This window comes from Mesoplodon bidens, assembly GCF_964165515.1.
Source record: "Mesoplodon bidens genome assembly, chromosome: 11".
Taxonomy (NCBI): domain Eukaryota; kingdom Metazoa; phylum Chordata; class Mammalia; order Artiodactyla; family Ziphiidae; genus Mesoplodon; species Mesoplodon bidens.
The window spans coordinates 62,511,338-62,535,201 of NC_138167.1; the positions used below are offsets into that span (position 1 = coordinate 62,511,338).

The window sequence follows — 23,864 nt, forward strand, 5'->3', positions numbered from 1 at the left end:
TACCACCGCCTGGGGAAGTCGGGTTTTCTCATTGGAAACTGGACAGAAGACCTTGTCTGATGTGAAGGATTCTCCTGCCCAAGTCTGACCCTGCCATGGACCACCTCCGCCTGACCCTGACTTTGACCACCTCCCGCGGGGGTGGGGGGGTGGCTGGAAGGAATGTCTTGCTTAGCACCGCAGGGGGAGGGGCACTGCAGGTGGGGCCCTCCAGTGGCAGGCTGCGGGAGGGGCGGCAGGAGGGGCTGCCAGGACCGCGGCCACCTGGCTGGAGCGGGTCTGGTGTTCCCGCAGGGAGGGGCTGGGGGAGCCCGCCTCCCAGCAGCCGGGCCCGGCCGAAGGCTGGGGAGCAGCCAGGGAGGAGGCAGGTGAGCTCGTGCGGTGGGGCTGGGGAGACAGAGAATCAGAGATGGGGTGCCGGGAGGAGGAGAGAAAGAAGAAAGGGAAGGAACAGAAGGAAAAGAGGGAGGAGAGGGGAAAAGGAAAGGAAAATTAGAAAGGAAGAAAAGGAGTGGGGGGGGGAGGAAAGAAAAAAGTGAGAAGAGAGTGAAGCACAAAAGAAAGGAAGGAAGAGATTGCAAAAGGGAAAAAACGAAGACAACACACACGGGGAGAGAGCGCGCGAGAGGGGAAAAAGAGATTGCGAAAGAAAAAAAATGAGAAGAGGAGGGCGAGAGAGAGAGAGAGAGAGAAGAGAAAGAGAGAGGGAGGGAGGGAGAGAGGGAGGAGGGCGCCGCGGGCGCTGGGGAGGGAGCGCGGCGCGGCGGCGGCGAGGGCAGGACGGCCGGGCGCCGCGAGCGGGGAGAGGGGGCAGCAGAGGGCGAGCGGCGAGCGGCAAAGAGTGAAGTGGGCACCGCGGCTGCGGCGGCGAGCGCGGGGCCGGCGAGCATGAGCGCGGCGGCGGCGGCGGGCGCGGCGCGGGGCTCGGGGCCGGCGGGCTGGCGAGCGGCACGGGCCGCCCAGTAGCGGCGGGCGCGCGGCGGGGCGGCCGGCGGGGCATGAGGCCGGCGGCCGGTCCGCGAGCCGGAGCGCCAGCCCGAGCCCGCGCCCCGCGCGCCTAAGAGCGTGCGCTCTCCCGGCGCCGGCCCCGGAGCCCCGAGTCCCCGCGGCCCCGCAGCCCCCGGAGCTGGGACAACTGTTGCGGCGGCGGCTGGGGCACCACGGGGGCGTGAGCGGCCCCGCGGCCCGGTAGGCGGCTCAGCCCCGCGGGCGCCGGCTCCCGGCGGCGGAGCAAGGAGCGAGCAGGCGGCGGGCACAAGGTGAGCGGCTCCCCGGGCGGGCCGGGCTGGGGCCGCGCGGGGGAGGGGCGCGCCGGGCCAGGGTCCGGGCGCGGGGGTGGGGGAAAGGGGTCGGGGCGGAGCTCCTGGCGGAGGAGGGTCCCGGCCAGTGGGGGGCGGATCTTCGGCGCCCCGGCTTCCGAGAAGGTGTGCGGTCGCCCGGGGCGGGGAGGGGTGGGCCCCCTGGGAGAGGTGAGTTCGGTGCATCGGAGGTCCGGGGTGCTGTGGAAAGGGACGGGGTACGCCCGGGGAAGACTCTGGGGGCAGGAGCCGTGTCGGGCAGCCGGTGCCCTGGCATTACGGTCCATACCAGGGCTCGCCAAGGTCGGGGTCTCTGGACCTTGGAGAGGACCGGGCCCGGGTCCGAGGACCAGTCCAGGGCGCACCGTGCAGGGACGCGGCAGCTGGGACCGGCATCCGCGTCCGAGGTGGGGACCGGCGTCCGTGGACCAGTCCTGGAGCTGAGCGAACCGGGAGCCCCGCGCGCGCCGGGCAGGGTTCCGGAGCCACGCTGGGGACCCGACCGGTTCCGGGGGTCTCAGCTGGGGGGCGCGGGCTACCAGGAAGACCCCTCCAAGTGCGTGCCCCTCGCTCCCCACCCGCCGCGTGGCCCCAGTGGAGCCGCCGCCGCCTCCCGGGGCCGAATCAATATTGATCCCGCGCCTGGGGCCGGGTGGCCCGGCGGCGGCCTCCGAAGTGCCTTAGCTCCAGCGGTTGCCATGGCAACGAGACCCCAAGCGTCTTCAGGTTATATTTATTCTAATTATTATTATCATTGTTAGTATTAGTATTTGTTACTCAACCAGAGGAAACCAGAAAGGGGGAAGAAAAGCCAGCGCGTCCTGGCGCCTCCAACTGTCATCTCTTTAGAGAGAACTGATGCGGGCTGGTGGGTCAGGCCGGTCCGTCTGGGTCTGGTGCCCGGTGCAGTTGCCGGGGTGGCACTCCTGGGGCGGTGGGGCTGCGAAGGGGAGTTATATAATCTGCCGTGGGAGTGTGTCTGTGGGCCTCTTGTGTCTACCTGCCTCTCTCGGCCTCTCTGATCCCTTGGCTTAGTGACGGCTCCTCCCGCCCAAGGGAGCCCAGGGAGCCCAGGCCGGGATGGGAAGAGCAGAAAGTGCCTTGCACCAGGAATCACAGCCAGCGGCCTCCAGCCCTCTCTCCCCAAGCTGTGTGACCTTGAGCAAGGCGCTTGACCCCTCTGAGCCTCTGTTTCCCCATCTGTAAAGTAGCATGGGCGCCATTCCCACTTCTGAAGGTTGCTGCGAGGTCACACCGAGAAAGCTCTGTGAGTTCTGACGGTGTGACCCTAGGCAGGTGCCTGTCCTTCTCTGGGCCTGTTTCCAAGTCTGTGGAATGAGGGCCTGGACCCCAGGGTGTCTTTAAGTCACGGGCGTCCTGTGAATTTCACTCCGGGCTGCGATTGAAATACTGTTGAGCCAGCAAATTGCGTTCAGACCAGGCTTAGGGGAGCTCCTCCATCACCCCCTCTTCCCTCACCTGTCAGGTGGTCTGAAGGTGGCGGGGAAACAGGCAGCCCAGCCTTGGTCCTTGGTGTCAGCCAGGACAATACCCATGCTGGTCAGGGTCACCCGGGATTGGGGGTCAGTCCCCCACCATCCCCTAGACCTGTGACTGCTCAGGGTGGGACACCTCCCTGCACGAATCCATCTCCCCAGAGAGGCTGTTGGCTGTGCCTGTCCTGGCTGGGGGTTGAATGTGGAGCAGAAGCAAGAGGTGGCCAGAAAGTTCGCTGCAGCTAGGCAGCCCCAGCGCCTCATGGCTCCAGCTGAAAGCCTCAGGGAGGGTTTTCTGCCTGTTTCTTTACTGTCACCATCACTGAATTCTTGACTCTGTCTCAGGCATCTGGGAGGTATGATGGGGAAGCTGGGGGAGCAGATTGGCTTGGAGCCATGTGGGGTGTGTGTGTGTGTGTGTGTGTGTGTGTGTGTGCGCGTGTGCGCGCGCGCGCGCCCGCCCCACCCCCACTCTCCCAGGCCACCAGCCTGGAACTTATGGGGCAGCTGGATTGGACAGGATGGGTGGGGGCAGGGCGAGTGCTGCTTAGACCTTTGTGAGTGAAAGAGAAAGGGAGTGAGGCCTGTCCCGAGGGAGATCGGGAGATCAGGAGACCGGAAGAGAGCCACTCCCTCGGTCCCAGTCATCCATCCATCCCTGCATTTATTCATTCTTTCACTCACTCCCCTTCTTCAGCCAACTCAGCGAGCCCCCATGTCTGCTGCTGAAGGGCATCAGCTCTGCTCTTGGCAGCTTTTAAGGAAACAGCCCCTGACAAGCCAATGGGGATGGAGCCCTGCCTGGGGGAAGCTGAGTGGCAGGGGTGCAGGTGGGGAGCATCTTCCCAGAGAGCCTGAGGTGGGTTCGGGGCTGGGGGAGCCTGGTCCGGAAGGCAGGCCTGAAGCAGCCAGAAGAAGAGAGGAGCAGCAGTGTTCCGGGCAGAGACCCTCCACGGGCAAAGATGGGGGCACACAGGGGGCAGGGAGGGAGGCATCTTGCGGACCGATGGGCGGGGCTTGGAGGGGGCGTGGTGGGGCAGGGAGGGGTTGCAGCAGGAGTGAGCAGGGAAAGGTGGTGCAGCGGGAGCAGGGCTAGGGCAGGAAACCTGGGCACCACCACCACCCAGCCTGGGTGTGGGTTAGATAGTGGGGGTGGGGCAGGGAGGAGGGGCGGATGGTCAAGTTCAGCACTTGGACACGTCCATGGCCCGTGGGTGGAGCCTGTGATTGGGGTGGAAAGTGAGAGGTTTGCGAGAAGGAGAAGAAGAGTCTGGTTTCCAGCTCTCTGGGGCAATCGGCCCAGCCCTTGCCAGATGCTACCCCCTTCCGGCCACATGGTGGGAGAGGACTGCCTCCCCACCAGGCCCTTGGCTGCTAGGAGGGGAAAGTAGCGAGTGGACCCCAGATCGGGCTGCTTCAACTGTCCGAGTCTGTGATAAACGACTTCACTGCCATGAGCCTAAGGATGCACCTGCACAGCAATAGGATTGCACTCGGCCACAAAGGCCCAGAGGCCTACTATGTGCCAGGCACCGTGCAGGGCAGTCACTGAGCCCCATCATCCCATTTAGTCCTCACACCAACCCTGTGAGCTGGCCGTTATTGATTCTGTTGTACTGCTGAGAAAACAGTCTCAGAGAGGTTAAAAATAACCCAGCTACTCTCACGCACCTAACCACTACACTCCACCACCTGGAGCCCAGCCCGTGCCTGACGGCAACCGTGGTAGCTCTTCAGATACCGTGCAGTGAGCCGCTGCAGGTCAGGGTCTGCTGAATCCCACATCCTACTCATTGTTCTGTTTTTTCTCTTTTGGACTGATCCAGAGTGTGGCCCGTGTTCGGCTCAGATGAAAGGTATCACCTCCCTTCTTGGTGATGCTCTACCTCTATAAATTCAGCCTCTTGCTTGAGCTTTTACCCAGCTGAGTCACACAACAGACTCATTTTGATCTTAGAATGAACTCAGAGCCCATCTCCGGCTCTCCAAGAGTGGCTTTTCCCCAGCCCAGCCACTCTTTCTAGAAGTTACTGAAGCAGTAGTCAAGCCCTAAGAACTGTGGGGCCTTGTTTCCTAAACAGTCTTCTGTAAGGTGGGGTCCTGAACATCTGGAGCCAGTGAAAGTGAGAAGGGTGACCAGGGGCCCTGCCCACCCTGGGCCACGCTCTCCTGGGAATGCTGGGTGCCATCCACTCTGTTGGTGTCAGTCTCGCCCTGCACAGGGACTGGCAGGGAAGAGGTCCTGTCTCCTCCTCCCTCCTCCCCGCTCCTTTTTTTTCCTTCCCTGCCTTCCCTCCTCCAGCACACACATTCCTTGACACGCCCCCATGGTTGACCCCCTAGGAAGGTAAAGAAGAGCCCAAGATCCCTCAAACCTGCCCCTAGACGTGACCAAGGCTCAGTATCTGTTTGACAGCTGACTATGTGAATAAATAACTCTGAGCTGAGACCGTGGCTGTCCCAGCACCCCTGGCTCTGCTAGCGTACCCCCTCCCCCACGCCAGCTTGGCCCACTTGTGACAAGCTGCTCCTTCCTTTACCCCTTAGCTGCGAGCGGGTTGGGAATTTTCTGGAGGGCCTTCTCTGGGCATCCCGATGTTACCACTCACTGGCAAAGCCCTTGCCCTCTGAGCCTGGGTTTTCCCGTTCAGCGGTGCAGAGACTTGGTGCCTGTCTAGTGGGTTTCATGAAGGTTGTGGTGGGAAAGGGACTGGCAGAATCTTCCGTGTGAGGGCCTCCACCCTCCACATCCTGTAGCTGGGGGGAGGGGCAGATAGAGTCAAGGACCCCAGCATCTCCGAGGCCCCTGTGCTGTGCTGTGCCATGACGGTGGGAAGCCCGAAGAGCTGCTGCTTCGGGGCCTGATAGGGAGCTAGAAGCTTGTCCGCTGACCCATGTACGGACGGGGACACTGAGGCCCAGAGCGGGCTGGTGGCATGCTCAAGGTCACAGTGAACTGGGCGTCCTTGAAGGCCAAGGATGTTCGTGACATGATACAGACCCGGTGGGTGTCAGCCAGAGCCTCTGAAGCTGCTGCCCAAGGTGGGGGAGGGGTGTAAACAACTCCTTGACTGGTGAAATTTGCCCTGAAAACCCCAAGGCTCTCCCATCAGGAAGAGGCTTCAGAATCTCTCCCTCCCTGACCATCCAAGCGGAAAAGCAGAAGCCGAGAGATGAAATGCAAATGACTCCTGTCCCATATTTCCGGCCATCAGACATGAATGGAGCGTTCGTTCCCTTGGCATATTCTGGACAGGCTGCCCCCTTCCTCCCCTGTCTGGGGCACACACTCCCGTCACCGCCCATCTGTCTGCACGCACACCTACCCCAGCAGATGCGTGCAAACTCGCCTTCAAGAAATTAAGAAATAATGCATGAGTTTCCCGAATTACACCAATTTAACACTGCATTAAGTTCTGGAATCTCTTAACAGAACCCTGGGAGGGGAAAAATTTTTTTTTCGGTTTTTTTTTTTTTTTTTTGGTTCACAGTTCCCTGGAAAATGAGACAAACAGTGATCTTTTAAAACCCAGCTACATAATCTGATTATTCCTTCCTGGCAAGCATCTGAGAAATGCCCGGCGGAGGGCGGAGACGTCCGCTTCGCTGAGGCTGCGAGATTTGCATTGGGAAATGGGGCTGGGAAAGTTTGTCTCCTGTGCCAGATCCGAAGCTCCTCGGCACACGATGGGCTGAAAATAAAGTGCCGCTTTCTTAGATATTGGCACAAATTAAAAATAAAGGCCAATTCCTTCCATAATCCAGCGCCAGAATTTCCTCCACGGCTCCCTGAGCAGGTTACCGAAACGATGGTGATTTGCTTTCACTTTGGGCTCCTTGCCTTTGTCGGGAGAATCGTCCATGTGCAGCTGGATTTATAGACCAACACATTCCACATTTCCGGGACACCTACCCTGTGCCAGACATAGTGCCAGGCTCGGGGGACAAGAGACAATTAAAACAGGACCCTGCCCTGGTGGGTTTTGCGGTGTATTTGTTGGGGGCAGGAGAACAGAAGAAAAACAGTCATCTGCAAGGTCCCACCCTGCCTGAGGGGTCAGGGAGGGCCTCCTGGAGGAGGTAACTTTAGGTTTGAGTCTTGAAGGGTAGATAGGAGAGTGCCAGGCAGAAGGGGACAGAGGGCATTCAGGCAGAGGAGCAGCCTGAGGAAAGTTTTCAGTGGGTCTCAGACAGGCATGGCCTCCCAAGGGCATCTTCAGATTTTAATGTTTGCAGGTGCCTTTATTACAAAGCCCTTTCTTGTCCATTATCTTCCAGCACCCTCAGGCAACCCCAAGGCCAACCTCCAAGGCTCCCTTTCCCTAAGGAGAACACAGCCCAGGGAGGGGAAGCAGGTGGCCAGAGTCCAGCCAGAGCTCTGAAGCCCAAGGCCCTAGGTCAGATGGGCTCTATGGGGACAGCAGAGCAAGTATCAGTATCGTAAGCTGCTAAAGGGAAATTCTAAAAATTAAATCAAAGAATTACAGACACTAATACCAAAGTCTGGAAGATCCCCTTTCTCCCTCCACCTGAGCCCTGCTTCCCCTTCTCGGCTACAGCCCGGGCTGGGTTTCCGGACAGGGGTCCCAGAATATCCATGCCAGAGCTGCCGGCTCTGAGCCTCGGTCTCTGCATCCAGAAAATCGGGGGATGGGGCCTCTCTCTACCCATTTGCAGGAAGCCTGGCATCATCACCGAGCCCCGGAGGCCTGGCCAGTGGAGTTCAGTCTTCAGTTCAGTGGGAGTACAGCATGCCCTCCCATGGGCTTGCTTCTGAAGGGCTCTGTGGTTTAGAGTTTCCCGGGAGCAGATTGGGAATACGGCATCACCTGGGTGTCACTGCCCGGAATCTGATCCCTGGGACCATGAGGCCTTTGGGGAATGAGCAGAGCCTCTGAGCTGAAGCCCATTGTCAGGGCGAGAAGCAGAGCTGCAGTGAAGCTCCTGGCGCAGATCCCGGGGGAGCAGCCTCGGATCCACCCTGGACAAGTCTCCCCTCTGCTTGTTCTTAACTCTGTGACCCTGGTCAAGTTACATAACCTGTGAGCCTCAGTTTCCTCATCTGGGAAACGGCTTATTGTATGAACCAGGTAAGATAAATTTGCATTCTTTGTATTCTCACTTTATTAACTGTTACTCTGCCAGCATTGCTCCAGCCCTTCGGTGAAGCAGCCAGGCAGGAACCAAAGCCGATCATCTGGGAATCCCCAGAGTAGGGGATTCCAAGACTGGCTGTTGACTGAGTGAGGAAATGAATCAAGTGAGCCATTAGACCGCTCTGGTGCCTGCCCAGTGCCATGGCAACCACAGAGCAGGGCAGCAAGGGAGCCAGCTCTGGAGCTCACCTGCCTGTTTTCACACACCAGCTCCACCCCTTACCTGTGGCCAATGCTGGGCTGCTTATTTCACTCTCTCAGCCTCAGTATCCTAATTTTTTAAATCCGCTTGAGAAAGCTGATAATAATAATAATAACTTACAAGGGTGGTTTTGAGGATTAAAGGTAAGGACTATGACATTCCAGGCTCCTGGATCAATTACAGTGATAACCGTTATTTATTTTCTTATCCCTGAGTTCTGAAAGGGGCTGTCAGGATTTGAATCCCAGTTTCCACCCCTGATAGCTGTGTGACCTTAGGCAAGTTATGTGACCTCTCTGAGCCTCAGTTTCTTCCTCTAAAAATGGGGATAGCACTTACCTTGCAGGGTTCTTACAGGAATTAAAAGAGTTGATTCAAGGAACATGTTTGGTGTAGAGCCTGGCACATAGTAAGTGTTCAGTAAATAATACTGTTATCATTATCACCACATTTAATAACAGAAGCACCCAGTGGGCACAGAAGCAGTGGAGTTTCTCTCTGTCCTCAAAGGGTAGAGACCACCTTGATCCTGGTTTAGCTCTGTAGCCAGCTTCTAGCTCAGGCATGCTTCAGACAGGTCTGTGAATGAAGGGATGGACTGATGGATAGATGGGTGGATGAATGTATGGGTGGATGGATGGATGGATGATGGATGGATGGGTAAGTAAATGAATGAATGAGTGAGTGAGTGATGGCTGTCAGGAAACTTCAAAAGCCTAAGTTCAGGGAAGCTCTGGAAGGAGCCCAAGGACTGGGGCAGAGGCTTCTCTTTGAGGGCCATGAGCGATGAGATGGAATGAGTTTTATAGCCAGATATGATCTCTCTTCTCTGCATGAACTTCTCCCCTTCTTCCAGGGACCAGGGATGGTGACCCGAATCTGGGGACCCAGGTTGCTTGGTGTCCTTGACAGTGTGGTTTTGGTGCAGGACAGAGCTGCATTCAGACTGTGACCTCCTCCTTTTAGGGCAGGGAAGTTCCAGTGCTTCTCTGAACCTCTGTTTCTTCCTCCATAATACGGGAGAATGCTATTTTCCTTTGCGGGCACAGTGATGTGCAAAGATCACGCATTGAGCGTGGTTTGTGATTTGTAAAGGTGCACGGGAAGTCAGAGGAGGTGTTTGGGCTCCACACAGTAGACGGCAGGTTGCAGGGAGGTTCTGGAGCTGGGGACAGGCATGGTGCCGGCAGTGTGGACCACCAGCCTGTAGACTACCTGATTCCTTCCCAAGGGGGCTCCAGGCACAGAGTCAGGGAAGGGGTGAGGGCAGAGGGCACCTCCAAGCTGCTGAGGCCACAGAACGGCCCCAGGGATGGGGTGCTGGGCCCAAGGGCCCCCAGAGCCCTGAGCTGCTGAGAGTTCCTCCCCTCTACACCGAGCCCTGTCCTGGGTGCTTCACAAACACTGCCTGGTTTAATTCTCAGAACATACCTGAGCAAGGACGGATTGCTGTCCCAACCAAGGCTCAGAGAAGGGCTATGGCTTCCCCAGGGGCACACAGCTGCTAAGTAGCAAAGGCAGGACTTGGATCTTCTCACGTGGGGTGGGGGGAAGGCAGAGTGCCCTCAGTGGTCGGGGGGGCGCATGCTTGGGGGTATGGGTCACCACACTCCTGTGCCCACCCCTCACATCTGGGTGGCCTTGCCCAGCCACCTCCGTCCTCTCTGCCTCAGTTTCCTCCTCTGCAACGTGGGTCCACCGCAGGCCCTCCTGCAACTCATCCAGGCGAGGGTCACGGAGGCAAAGCACTCCAGCAGGGAGCCCTCCACGCGTCCCCACTCATTTGTCGCTGTTATTTGAATTCCTTCTCTTTGGCGGAGAGAGACATGGGGCAGCGAGCCCCTAAGGACGGGCGGGGCCTGGCAGGAGCCGGTGAGGGTCTGCACTGAGGCTGCCCCAGCGTCGTCTGGGCCTGGAGCTTGAGGGCAGTGGGGTCCTTAACATCTGGAGTCTGGTTTCTGTTGCCACCTGTGGCCTCCTCCAAAGGGGCTGGCTGTCAGACAGGAGTGGGCAAGCCATTAGCCTGGGTATGTGTCATGTGATTATTCCCTCCAAAGATTGAACCCAGGGCTTGCCCTGGTGGGGCTCCAAGTCCGCAGGAAGGCTCTTCTGCCCGGGTCCAAGTCCCACGTAAGGGATCGCACCAATGTGGGTGAGAACAGAGGACAGGGCAGGGACTCTGCCTGGGGGAAAGGGGCCAGACATCAAGGAGGACTTGTCAGAGGAGGTGGGCACCCAAGGAAATGGAGGATGAGTTGACCAGGCCAATAAGCAAGGAGTGGGGCGATCTTGAGGTAGAGGGAACAATGCATATGGAGCCCAGAGGAAGAAGTTTGAGAAACTTCTGGATAGGATGGCTGTCCCGTGGTACTTGTGGAAAGCTGTGGAGGCGAGGCTGTAGAAGTCAGCAGTGGCTTGATCTCCAAGGACTCTGGCTAGTTAAGGAGTTTGGACTTTACTCTGTAAATGCAGGATGGCAGATATGTGGCTTGTGTACCACCACCAGCCACTGCTGTGCCTAGGACAGACATTGCTAATCAATCCATCACAGCATGGAGTCAGGATGTGCCTCGGCCCAGCCCCCCAGGCAGTCCCAACCAGTCAATCCTGTAGGCACCCAAGATGACACCTGTTTGCCTTACTGCTGTAGTCAATAAGAATAATGACAGCACTTCACAGTTGCTTATATTGTGTGACTCATCCAGGCACCCAGAGTACTTTCCTGATAGGAGAGGAGGCAGGTGGCAGCCTCTCATTCCACCTGGGCCACCAGGCTCCTGTGTGGCTCCAATGCCTTACAGTGCTGGGCAAGTTTGGTCCTTCCTGGGAAAACAAAGCCTTTCTTTCCAGTGGGTCCGGGCATGAGCACCATCTGGGAATGTAGACCCACCTATCCCGGGTGAGCCCCTGTCCATCACCTACAAGTCCATAGGTCAGCGGGCAAGTCCAGGTCAGCCCCGGACATCCAGCTGGGGTCTGGCCGAGGAGTGGGGTCTCTGGGGGAGGGCTGGGGCCAGGCAGAATTTTGGGCAGGACTAGGGAAAGATTAGGAGACTTTTCTCCTGAAATTTAAACAATCGGACAATCTGTTCTGGATCAATTTAGAAGCAGTGAAGTGAAAAAAAAAATCAGAAAATATAGTGTGAAAGCTATTTTCTATCTCAGTTGGGAAGAGCGATGAGCTGGAGTTTATTCGTGGACTGTCCGAGGCCATGGCCGGGGCCTTTCACCCCCTCACCACCCGCTCTGCCACTGCCCTGGCCCCCTCCTACCCCCACTCCCCGCCACCTCCTCCTCCCTGCCCAGTGCTGGGCTGGGCAGCCAGGGGTCTCGTAGCGACGTCCTCCCCAGCTGCAGCCTCGGGGAGCCAGCAGTCTACGGGGGCCTCAGACATGGACGTACCAAATAGGCAGACCAAGGCGTCTCCATGCCAAGGACCAGGTGTGTCTGGTTCACTCCTGTATCCTCAGGGCCTAGAGCTGGGACTGGCATCTAGTAGGTTTCCTGCCTGAATGACGGATGGAAGAGCGGGAGGGAGGGAGGAACAGAGGCTTTGAATGAAGTGACCAGCTCACGGCCACCAGTTTGTTAGTGGTGGAGGTGGGATTGGAACCAGAGCTGCGACCCCAAGACCTGGATGTAGCCCCCCACCATCCCTGGAGCCAGGAACCAGGTCTGAGAACCAGGAAGCAGGGCCTCCCCTGCCAAGGATGCTTGCTTTTCCTGCCGACACAACTCCTGAATGGGGTCTTTCACCACTGGAGCCAGATGCTGATTGTTTTAAAGTAAGCTTGTTCAAAACAAATAAACAAATAAGCTTGTTCAGTGTGGGGCCTGAGCAAGGGGAACTGGGGAAGAGGGTAGGCAGGCAGCAGTGCAGATCCCCCCTCTCTGCTTTCCAGTCTGAATTGTCCCCCAGAAGGAACGGACTCCCCAGGGGCTGTGGTGCATTGAGTTCCAGAAGGAGTTCAACCAGGGGCTGGATCTTTGGGGAAGTCTTGAATGCGGGGGGGGGGGGGCTCCCGCACTGGTGGGAAATGAGACCATCAGATTCCCATCCCCAGAGAATGGTCTCTTGTTTCTCCCCCAGGCATTGGGAGAGGGAGAAATTCCCAGTGGTTTGGTTTGGGGTCGTGGCAGCTCCCTCCCCCAGATACTCCAGGCCAAGAGCCTAAGGCCCAGAAAGAACCTTGACTTAGAAACCAGACCAGCTCGGGCCCAAGTCCCAGTAGCTCAGCAGCTGTGTGACCTTGGGCAGGTGACACAACCTCCCTGAGTCTTAGTTTTCTCATCTGCAAACTGAGCGGTCGTCCCCCTTTTTTTGAAAATTAAAGGAGACCATATTTGTCAAATGCCTGTCATGGGGCTGGACAATGCCTGTCAAGAATGGTCTCCTTCTCCCGTTTCCACTGTGTGGAAGGCCAGTCATTAGACCCTGCTTAACTCTCGTTTGGGTTCTGTGTCTGCACCCTGGAGCCCAGTCCAGGGCAAGTCGCCCCCAGCTGAGAAGGGGGGGTGGTTATGCCACAGCACAGAGGGCCCTGCGAGCCCAAAATGTCTTGGCGCCCACCCTTAACCATGCTGGGGATGTGCAGATTGTGCTGGGAGAGGCCAGCTTGACATAGTGGAGGGAACCTGCGCTGAGATTCTGGGGCACCAGGTGCTAGTCCCAGGTCTACTCTGTATGAGCTGTGTGACCCTCAGAAATGACAGCCTCTCTGAGCCTCCGCGTCCTCATCTGAGGCTAATAACCTCCCCCGGCCACTGCTCAGGATCACGTGCAACTCACCGAAGAGAACAGGTGTGACAGCTCTAAGCAAACCCCCAGCCAGTCAGAGGGGGGAATGGAAGCCCTGTTCACTGACCGCCTACTGAGCTCCCAGCTCGGGCCAGGTTTCACTTCTACTGTCTCATTTAATCTCACACCACCCACGTGAGGCTGGGGTTAGCACCCCACTTTCTGGGGAGAGGCCCAGAGAGGCTAAGTGGCGTGCCCAGGGTCACAGGGCAACTGTGTCCCCTCCTGCAAGCCTGCCTGCCCTCTCTGTCCTCTCTCTGGCCGCCCTCTGCCAGGCACCGGCCTAGCACCCACCTCCCCTTGAAGTCCCGCCCTCTCACCCCAGTTCTGATCCAGTTTCCTGTCGGCAGGGCTCTCCCATAAATGCTTTTTGATGTTACCTCTCCATTCCCCAGAAATTTTGGAGCCAGCGTTCCCCACAGTGGCACACGAATTAGACCTCCGTAATACTGTTTACCTAGATGTCAACTTATACTATAAAATTTAGCAATTTTCTCTGCATGATAAGCAATGTTCAGTTTTGAAAAGGAGGAAGCCTGCTATGATGGGCCCGGGAGTTGCGTTTGGCCCCTGTAGGACCCATGTGATAAAGGCTCATCCTGGCACCAGCCTCTGCCCCAGTAGCAGGGACCTCCCCTGCTGGGAGGGGCCCTGTCAGCCTGAGGGTGGGGACTTCCGTCCATCAGGGGCCTGTGCTCAGCCCCTTGCTCCCTGCTCCTTAAGTGTCTTAGGTGTCAGAGCCCACCTGGGGGATGGTCAGAGGGCTCTGGCCTCTCTGAATGCCTGCAGGCACATTTCTTAGCAATTCTTTTGTTTCCAGAGTGCAAACTCAGAATTGGAATGGGTCACCAATTTAGGGGGGACCGAGCAAAGGCCGGTTTAAACAGAGGGAGTGCCAGCTGATACTGGCTCTGCTGGGGAGGTGCCCCCAGGCTGGGAAGAGGGGCGAGCAGACAGGAAAAGAAAAATGCCAGTGACATGGCTCAGAGCAGTTTGGTCTGATTCCAGAATACAGCCTCTAACCAGACACCTGACAGCCCCTGGACATCACGACCTTGGGCCTGAGAGCTGGGCTTCCCTCCTATCTCCTAGGACATATGACACTGCCATCCTCCGAGACCAGGATGAAGACTCAGGGAGTGCCCCTGAAAGGGCGTGCGTGAGAGGCGTCTTCCGTCTCTCTCTCCTGGCCCCTGCCCCTCACTCCACTCAGGTGGTGGACCACTCACGCTTCCTGGGACATCAGCCAAGGGAGGGGCCGGCAGAGGGAGGCAGCAAAGCCCAATGGGCTAGGATGGCTGAGGAGTTCAGTTTGGGGTGCAACAAATGTGGGGTGCCGGGGGTCCCAAGAGTGGAGATGGGCAGGAGGAGGCCACTGTTTGTCCAGGTCGGGGCCCGAGAGAGCTGGTGGCGGTGAGCAAGAGTTTGCAAGCGCTCGGGGAGGCTGGCTGAGAGCCGCCTCCTGCCACCTTTGGAAGTGTCCTGTTTTCCTCCATGTTCAGCCGTTGCCGCCAGGGAGCCCTCTTGGTGTGCAGCATCCCCTGCCTGGCTCACTGAGGGCCAGTGTGGCCGCCAGCCTGACCTGGCTAGCCGCTGCTTTCAAACGGGGGGCTGGGTGGATCCACTGTCTCTGGGTGGCTGCTGGTTCACCTCCCTCTCAGTTCAGCAGCTTTGGTGCCAGTTTACAGAGTGTGGGTGGGAGGCTTGTTAATCCCCAGAAGTGGAGCTGGTCCACGGGAACGTGGCCGTGGGCCCTCCAGGCCGGCCGTGGGGGTTAAGAGTGCCAGGCTGTGTCGGGCAGCCTGCTCGGCACCATCCCTGTGGTCTCTGCTGCGGCCCTATTTGCATAATTTTGAAGTTGATTGGCCTAAAGGCAACTTCGCTTAATCACAGCTAAGTCTCTGGTTGCAACAGCAGCTGCTTCCAATTAGCGACGTTGGTGCCATGGTTTGTTAGACTGGCTAGGCAGCCCCTCTCCCAGCTCCCCCGCCGCCTGGCCCCCCTTAGACCCACAAGGAACCCGTAGGGCCCGTAGCTGCCTGCAGAACTGAGTGTGGACAGGTTAGCACACAGCCTGGGATGTAGCAGGTGGAGGCCCTGCCAGCTCCCTGGAGATGCTGCCATGATGGGCTGCGGACTGTACTTTGGGTACCAAGGCACAGTGGTTAGAAAACGGGGCTGCCTGGCTTTGTTAGTAAAGTTTTATTAGCATGCAGCCGCTGCTGTGCAGCCTGTATTGTCTAGGGCTGCTTCCTTGATGTAACGGCACAGCTGAGTCACTGTGATGAGCCCTCCTGGCCCACGAAGCCCATGATGTCTAGTGTGTGGCCCTTCACAGAAAAACGTCCCCGCCTCTGACCTAGCCCAGTGGTTCTCATACTTGAGTGTGCGTCACAATCCCCTGGAAAGCTGGTAAAATTCAGATTCCTTGCCTCCACCCTTGTTCTAATCCGACGGGTCCCGGGGGGCCCCAGATCCCGCGCTGCTAACCAGCTCCCAAGCGGAGCGCAGGACCACACTCCAGGCGACCCCGGTCCAGCCGCCTCCAGGGCCCCTCACAACAGTTTCCATCCTCCTCCTCCTACTCTGAGCCCCATCCTCCTTAGAAAAAACCAAGGCTCTGAGAGGTCCCTTGCTTCTCTGAGGGCCTGAGCTGATACACTCTGGCTCTTCCCCAGCACATGCTACACCCTTGACCCAGGCACCTCACCCCAGGTGCACCACGTGCCAGGGCACACCAGGCCCAGCTCGGTTACCTGGCTTGGTCGGTTTCACGTCTGGGGTCCACACCAGGGTCCGCCATCGGTGACAGCGACGACTCCTCGGCAAGTCAGAATGTAATTGTGTTCCTTGGGTTGGGGGAGCATGATGGTGGGAAGGCAGGGTGTCAGGGGCACAGCTGAGAGCGCTTGGCCCCCACCAGGGGCTCTGCTGCCTCCCCCACCCCTGGCATCTGCAGTTTGCGGTGGATTCAGTTACCAACGTCTGTTTGGTTTCACCCCCTGGCTCAGGCAGAGACCCGGGCTGCCACGCCTGAATCATCTAATGTCACTTTGTGAACGATCGAGGGTACCTCCCACACAGCACCCACTTCATCTCTCATCTTCCCGTGACCTGGGGCGGGGGGAAGGGGCAGGACACCCACTTACAGAGGAGAAGCTGAGCCTCCCCGAGGCCAGGTGACCTGCCCGGGCAGCTGCGAGGGGGCGGTGGGATTCCATGCCTGGGTTACCTCACAGGGGCCCACCTGGTCGGGGCACACTGCGAGCATAGGAGGAGCTTTAATGACCAGCGTCCCCAATTTATAGGTGAGGAAACCGAGTCATCGAGAGCTTATGAGCAGGAAGTACTTGACGGGGCAGAGTGTCTGGGGCTCCCCGGGAGGAGGCGGGGAGTCCACATGGAGATGAATCCTTGCTGGAATTCCCCAGCACAGGGATAAACATCCTTGAACCTACCAGCCAGCGTAACAGCTGGAACACCCACCCCCGTCCTCTCGGGGCCACCACCGTTACCCAGTGTGGTGTGATCACAGGCTCTATTAAAGAGGAATAAAGGAATTCCTACTGCAGGCGTCATCACCAGGAGTAAAGGCAATGATACAGCTGCACTTTCGTATGACGTAGGTGCCCAGGATCTGGCTGAGGCAGCCCAGCTCAGAGAGGTGAAGGCACTTGCCCAGGGTCACACAGCTGAGAAGTGGCAGAGCCCAAGCGTGCGGACCCCAAGGTCAGAGCCCTTCCTTCTGCTTCTCTGCTGCTGTGCCGAACCTCAGGCAGGACGGGAAGCCCCGTTACCTGGGTGAGCACTGCCCCCAAACTGGTCCCATACTTATTGCACTGAATGAACCCTCACTTTGCCGCACGTGTCTTAGTCTCTCTGCCGGGAATGCCCTCCCTCACTTACCGGTCCATCAGGAGTTACTGCCAGACACTCTGGTGAGTTGAATCCCAGCTTTACCACAACTAGCTGGGTGACCCAGGGCAAGTTACTTAAACTCTCTGTGCCTCAGTTTCCTCATTTGTAAGTTGAGGATAATTACAACACCTCCTAATAGCGTGAGGATTAAATAAATCCCCATCCTCCCATCCCACCAGGCTGGGTCGGGCACTTCTCCTGGGCTCTCATGGCACCCTGGTTTCCCCATCACAGCACCAGTCACCCTGGGCTGCCACTGTCCACCTGGATGGTGACTAGATAAGGGCCACCCAGGCCTGTCTGGACCTGGCACTCTGTCTGCCGTAAGCAGAGCACCTGTGACTTCAGGGGACAAGAAGAGGTTTATGTCTGGCCCAGCTCAGGACAGGCAGGATCCAGTGATGGGAGGGAGGGAGAAAGAGCCAGCCTCCTTTGTGGCCTGGCTTTAAATGCCACCGTGGCACTGGCCACGACAAAATGCCAGCTATGGGGGCACAGAGGGCCCTGAGTGTGGAGATGGTGGTGGGTGGGGCAGTGCCTGGGGGCAGGGGAGACCTGGCTGTAGAGGCTTAGGGCCCTTTGACTGTATCCAGATGTGTTTCCAACAGCAGCTGGAGCGGACAGCCCTCCCTGGTGGACAGGTCTTCTGCTGCCGGCTGGAGATGGGCTGGGGGTGCGTGGGAGGGGGCAGCCAGGAAGGCAGCCCAGCTTTGGAGTCAGGTGGACAACACCCTCTCCGTGGGCTCTGTGGGCCTCGGTTTCCTTCCTCAGAGGGCAGGGGGCTGAACGCACTCACGAACGCACCTCACCTGGGCAGTGCCCAGGACGGCCTCCAGCAGTGGCATCACTGACCCGCATCTGACCAAGAACGGACATTGAGGGCCTCGGGGGGAATCCACATGCATGGTCTCTCATCCTGTGAAGTGTTAGCCCAGATGCGCCCCTGCAACCCCAGCTCAGCCACTTCCGAGCTGTGAGACCTCCCAGAGAACAGCCTCAGTTTGCTCACCTGTAAAATGGGACTCTTGGGGAGGTGCTGTGAAGACACCAAGGCAGGGGGACCTGAGCCTGGCCCTGGGGACAGTCCCCAGGTGGTGGCCCCAGGCCCTGGGCCTGAGCTGGGTCCCCATCGCTGGCGTAGGGCTGAGGTTCTCTCCAGCTGCTAGCCTCCTCGTGGCCCCAGAAGAACCAGCTGAGTTCCTGTCCACACAGGCCGGTAGCCATGCTCCTTTGCCTATACAAGGCCCGACTGAGTCACTCTCATTTCATTGGGGTGTAGGGTTGATCGTGGTGGGGAGTGGAAGGCCAGCGGCTGCGAGGGACAGGGTTTCTGGTCTCCACCGTCCAGAGCTGGGCAGATCAGGATGTTCCCAGATGCACGGTGTGCACAGGCACGATTTCCTTCAGGAGCAGGAAGGGTGAGGGGCTCACCCTCACTGAGCCCAGCCGCGAGCCCAGGTCCCTGCCCTGGACAAGCGCCCAGCCTAGGGAAGGAGCCAGGCAGGGCCAAAAAGTGACCCTCAGTCCTAGAAAGATGTGAGGGGCCCCAGGGGAGGCTGTGACGGGCAGGTGTGGGGAGAGCAGGCTCTGGGCACAGAGGCTGGGAGCCCTGTGTGAGGAGCTCAGGTGCTGGCCCCAGACCACCTGCTCAGGTTCTGGCTCCTCTGCCTGCAGGCTGTGTGATCTCGGGCAAGTTGCTGACCATCTCTGTGCCTTAGTGTCTTTGTATCAGGAGCTTAGCACACAGGGTGGGTAAATAGAGGGGCAACTGCTCCGACAAGCTCTGTGCTTTGTGGACCAGCGAGGAAGCTGGGATGGGAGGGAAAACAGGGAGTGCGGAGGAGGTGTGAGGGTCTGGCCTGGACCACCTCCAGCCTCCTCCCTCACCCCCACCCCATTCTCCCTTCAAGCTCTTTCCCAAAGTCAGCTGCCCTTGGGGCCCTGCCCTGGTGACCTGGTGCCCTCTCCCACCTCCCCTTTGCACCCAGCTGCCCCGAAGGTCTCTTCCTGTGCGCACATCCAGCCGGCTGGCCCGGCGTGGCCAGGCAGAGGACAGGGTGGGCAGAGCCCGGGGACGCCCTCAGGGTCATGGCTGGTCCCATGGTGTGAGCATGGGCCAGCGCCTCCCTCCCTCCCCTCACCCGGCAGGCTCGGGCGTGAGACTGCACAGCTGTCCTGGTGCACAGTAGGTGCTCAAGGGGCTCCCTCCTCCCCACTTGGCTTTACTTGTCCTCGGCTCTGATCCCGGCCCCTTCCTCACCTGAGAGGGCCAAGCCCCCAGTTTCTGGTGGTCCTCATGACCGGTGGGGGTGGGCCCCAAAGAGGCCCATCAGCACCCACTCCGTGCCAGGAGCGCCCACTGCCTGCCGGCCGCACCTCCTTCCCTTGCCCTCCCTGAGCTCGGCCCCATCCTTGGCCTTTTCACGTGCTGGCCTCACTGCTGGCACGCTCCTCCCCAGGCCCACCTCGCCTGGTCCAGCTGAGCCTGCCTGAGATCTGACCTGTCAGATCTCGTGTTCCCTGGGGACACCCCCGGCCCAGACCAGGTCAGGGCCCTCTTCTGTGCTCAGGTGCCCGGAGTCGCCGCGTGTGGTTGGCTCCACAGGGGCAGGAGGGGTCTGTTTAGCCCACCACCGTGTCTGCAGTCCTTAGCCCAGGGCTGCCCAGCATCACACTCAGCAGGGAATGAATGAATGAATGTCTCCATCACCTCCTTGGCCCCTCCCAACACCACTTCAAGGGGGGCGTGTTATACCCACTTACAGATGGGAAACTGAGGCTGGGCTTTGGTTTCTGTTCTCCCCAGTGAGGGAAGGTTCCTGGGGCCAGAGCCCCCTCCCACGGAGGGAGGCTGGAATAGAGGCCCCCAGAGTGGGGAGAGAAATCCAGGGCTGCCCTCTGACAGTCTGTGGGCCTGTCTTTCCTCTTCCTGCCCTGACACTTTAAGTGATCCATTCTTCATGTGATATTTTCATGTTTCTCCAGTGGGAAAAAAATGTTGCTGGGATTTCCAGGGGTTGTGTTATCTCCATGGTGTAGGCAAATAATTCGGGAGAACACATAGAGGCAGAGGGCCTCACGAGCTCTCAGCTAAGCCCTCCCCTTAACTGGGGGAGCCACGCGCCTGGTGATCCGGTGTGGCTCTGAGCAGGGAGCAGAGTGTTCGGGCCTTCAGCAGGACTGGAGTTTCCAGCCCAGCCTCTCTTAGCTGCGTGCCCTCGGGCAGATCTCTCCCCTCCCTGGGCCTCAGTTTCCTCACCTGTGAAACGGGAGAGCAGCAGTGCCCACCTCAAACATTCAGGAAAGGGACATGCATGGAGGACTCGGTGAGGTTTCCAAGAAGGGATGATGGAAACAAGCCAGGCTTGGAACTTGAACCCAGAGCCCAGTTGGCAGAGGTTGGGGTGGAGATGTCTCTGAGGAAGGAGAGCCCTTTTGGGAATCAACTAGCATGTCCTCTTGAAGGAGGGACTTGGGGGGCAGGAGTGGTTTCCAAGTTGGTGGTGACCTGCACGCCGTCCCGTGGTCACACCCACGCCTACACCCCACCCCGCACTTTGCAGAGCTCACCTCTCCCCTCCTGAGTTGACCATACAGTAGCCCCATGGAGTGGGGGACATTGGGTGGGGGTCAAGGGATGTAGATCCAGGACCCTGCGCTGTCCCACCTGGGCTCCCCTGGACTCCAGAGTTGGGGTTTCTTGGCTTAGAGGAGTGGCATCCACCACAAGGCTGATGCCCAAGGTCCCTCCTGGTGTTGGCAGTGAAAGTTGACACCCCGTCTCAGCGGGAGTTGCACTCAGGCCTCTGCCTGCATCTCTGCTGTTCCCATCAGAATGTTTGCTCTTTGCAATAAAGTGGACCCCGCTTCCAGGCCAATGAGTGTTGACAGAGTTCCCACTCTTTGAGCAGCAGCACCTACTGTGTGCAAAGCCTCCTCTGTGGGTGATAGAGAGGCACAGAAGCCCGCCATCCCCTTCAAGGAGCTTGTGCCCTGCAGGGAAGCAATTAGCAAGCAGGCGGGGCAGAAGGAAGTCAGTGCTAACTAAAAGCATAAGCCAGGCCTGAAAGGAAGAGTTCAAACACACTTTCCTTTGCACAGCAACTTCCCAGGGACCTAAACCACCGGCTTTGGAAACAACAGTGGGCAACACCAGAGAAGAGCCATTTATGGAGCATTTGCTCGATGTGCTGGGCGCCCTGCTAGCATTCCTTGTCCTTTCCATCTTTCTTCAGCACCCCAGCAAGGGGTGGGGGTCATGGTTCCCATTTTACAGATGAGGAAGCTGAGGCCAGTGAAATAACTTGCCTAGAATACTCAGCTACTTAGCAGCAGGGCTCAGATTCTAGGCCGGGGGAGACTGACTCCAAAACCTGTGCCATCACCCCAGCACCCACTTTGAGCCCCTGCTTGGAGTCAGACAGACCTGAGTTCAAGTCCCAGCCCTGCCAGCCTCCAGTTCTAAGCAAATCACTTAGGCTCTCTGAGCTGCCATTTTTTAATCTGAAAAATGGAGATGGTAAAGCCTGCACTCACTCAGCCAAGCTGACAAGTGTTTATAAAGTGCCTACTATGTGCCAGGGCCCATGCTGCATTGTGACAATCCAAAACCGAGTCAGCCAGGCGTGCCAGGTGTGTGAGCCACGCTCAGAAGGGCCCGTGTTTGGTTTAATGCTCCGCCGTCGCTGTCTAGAAATGCTTATTGATTTTTGAACAAAAATGGTTCTCTGCATTTTTCATTTTGCACTGGGCCCTGCAAATTATGCAGCAGGTCCTGAGTCACAGCCTTTGTCCAGCTTACAGTCTAGGGGAGCGGACAGACGCAGCTCAGAGAGAGCCACTGTGCAAGCCTTCAACTATAAACCACTATCTGTGTTTGAAGGAGAGGTGGACAGGCCATGAGCGCACACGGCAGAGTCCCCGACCCCGTACGCACTGGGGGGTTCATCTGAATCTATCAGGTGAAGGGAAGCCACAGGGTGGGGTGTGGGGCACGGTGAAGGGGCTGCGGGATGGCCAGTGTGGCTGGAGGGTGGGCCTCCCTGGCCGGGGAGGTGCCAGGACCCTGGCAGGAGTCTGGCCTTCCCCCTGCCCATCCCCCCACCCCGTGCTGTAGGAGGCCCTTGGAGGGTTTTAATCAAGGAGTGATGCAATGGGATTTGCATTTTGAAAGGCAGCTCTCTGGCTCTGAGGTGAGGGTAGGTTTTGGGGACAGAAGTATAGGGAGGCCCCATGTGCTTGATTGATTCATGGGGTGGGGTGCAGGCCACCGAGATGGGAGCAGCGTGGACCTCAGGGCCGGCGTGAGGTTGAGAAGATGTGGGAAGGGAAAGGGGCTGACCGACACAGGCTGGGCCCCAGCTCGGGTGCACTTAACGGTGGCCGTGACTGCTGGCCATGCAGCCCAGAGCCCGGCTGCAGGCAAACCTGTCGCAGTCTGGCCCGTGTCCATCTTGTTTCCTGCTTCCCACCCTCCCGCCACTCCCTCCGCAGGCCCCAGGGGTCAGGAGGACACAGTTTGATCTTGCTTCACACCGGCGTCTATTCCTGGACTTCACGTTTCACACTGAGATTTCATAACCTCCAAGTGTGTGTTGTCCTAAAAATAAAAGTTCACAAACTCAGGATTAGGTCTGCATCGCCAAAGAAAGGCCCTGGAAACTTGAGGACTTGCTGGAGGATAAGGTCGCCGCTGATACCGTGTGTGCCTGTCACGTGTATGTCTGGGCAGCAGGGGGTTGTGCATGCATGTGCACGTGCGTGTTGTTGCAGACGTGTGTGCAAGCGTGTGCTGCCTGATGAGTGAACACGCCCACCTGCCCATGGAGATGGCACAGGAGCAGAGTGCGGGCTTGGCATCCTGGCTCTGCCCCGCCCGTGCCTCCATCCACACCCCGGGGAGGGCAGTGGTACAGCCTAAGGGTGTTGAGAAGTAAGTGAGCTCATGGGAGTCAAGTGCTCCGCATGGCTCCCGGCCCAGGGTGGGCTCCCGGCCCAGGGTGGGCGCCCAGTGGCTGTCTCCAGGGTTATTTCCAATACCCGCCTATTGGGTACCTGCTCTGCCCACAGAACTGTTTGTGAGGCCCCAAAGGGCTCTATCCTTGTTAAATTACTAATTCATAAAGCTCATACTACTATTAATCATAAGAAGAATGCCCAAGCTCAATTACTAATTCATCATGGAATCAGTTGCTTCCTGACTGTCGCCCCCAGGCCGTCGTCCCATGGCAACCAGACCTGGTCCATCTTGTTTGTGGCTGAATCCGACCCCCACCCAGCACTGGGTTTGGCCCCCTGTAGAGGCCCGTTAGGTATTCACTAATGGGCATGCAGAAGAGGACCCACTCCTTGGACACTAGGGGTGGGGAGGACGAGTAGCCGAGGCAGCTTCACGGACCAGGTGGCATTTGAGCCGGACCTCGTGGTGGGTCTGATTTAGACATCTGAGTTGGAGGAGGAGATGCCCAGGGAAGGGCCAGCCCGAGCAAAGGGCCCGACTCCTGTGCTCTACCACCAGCACCCAATGCCCAGGAGGCTGGGTCGGGACCCATCCTCACCCCGCCCGCCACGGGGCTGACTGCAGAGCTGCACCCCCGCAGGGGTGGGGCAAGGTGGGGTGTGTCTGGGTGACAGGTGTGTAACTAGTCATGTGCCCTTCTTTGTTTTTGCTGCTGGGAAATGCGGGGCTCAGGTGGCCGGGTCTAAAGAGGTCAGGCTCCTACGGCAGGGGTCTGGGTTCTCAACGCCCCCGCCTGCCACCCATTTTCTCTAACCCATTTGCTCTCAAGCTGGGACACAAACTAATCACGCAGCATGCTCCCGCCCATGCCAGTCTCGGGAGCCCACCCAGGGGAGTGAGAGAATCAGAGGGAGAAAATCTTTGCTGAGAGATGGGCACCGCAGCTGAACCTCAAAAGCTGGGTCCAGGCTGCCCGCCTGCAGGAGAGGGGAAGGGTGTCCCCGGTGTGGGGACAGCATGTGCAAAGGCCCAGAGGA

General features: G+C 58.4%; 1 protein-coding gene across 5 annotated transcripts in view; it reads left to right on the plus strand.

Moving 5' to 3' along the window:
* Positions 1-318: 318 nt before the first annotated feature.
* The window catches only part of SHISAL1 (shisa like 1), an 80,772-nt gene continuing 57,226 nt past the window's right edge, over positions 319-23,864 (plus strand). For 4 of the 5 annotated variants that reach the window (XR_014017094.1, XM_081249609.1, XM_081249610.1 and 1 more), the window contains exon 1: positions 940-1,259. The gene's annotated coding sequence lies outside the window, so the exon portion shown is untranslated. Of the gene's footprint in view, positions 369-939; positions 1,260-23,864 lie in introns of those variants that run through there. The other variant, XM_081249608.1, reaches the window with a different exon arrangement.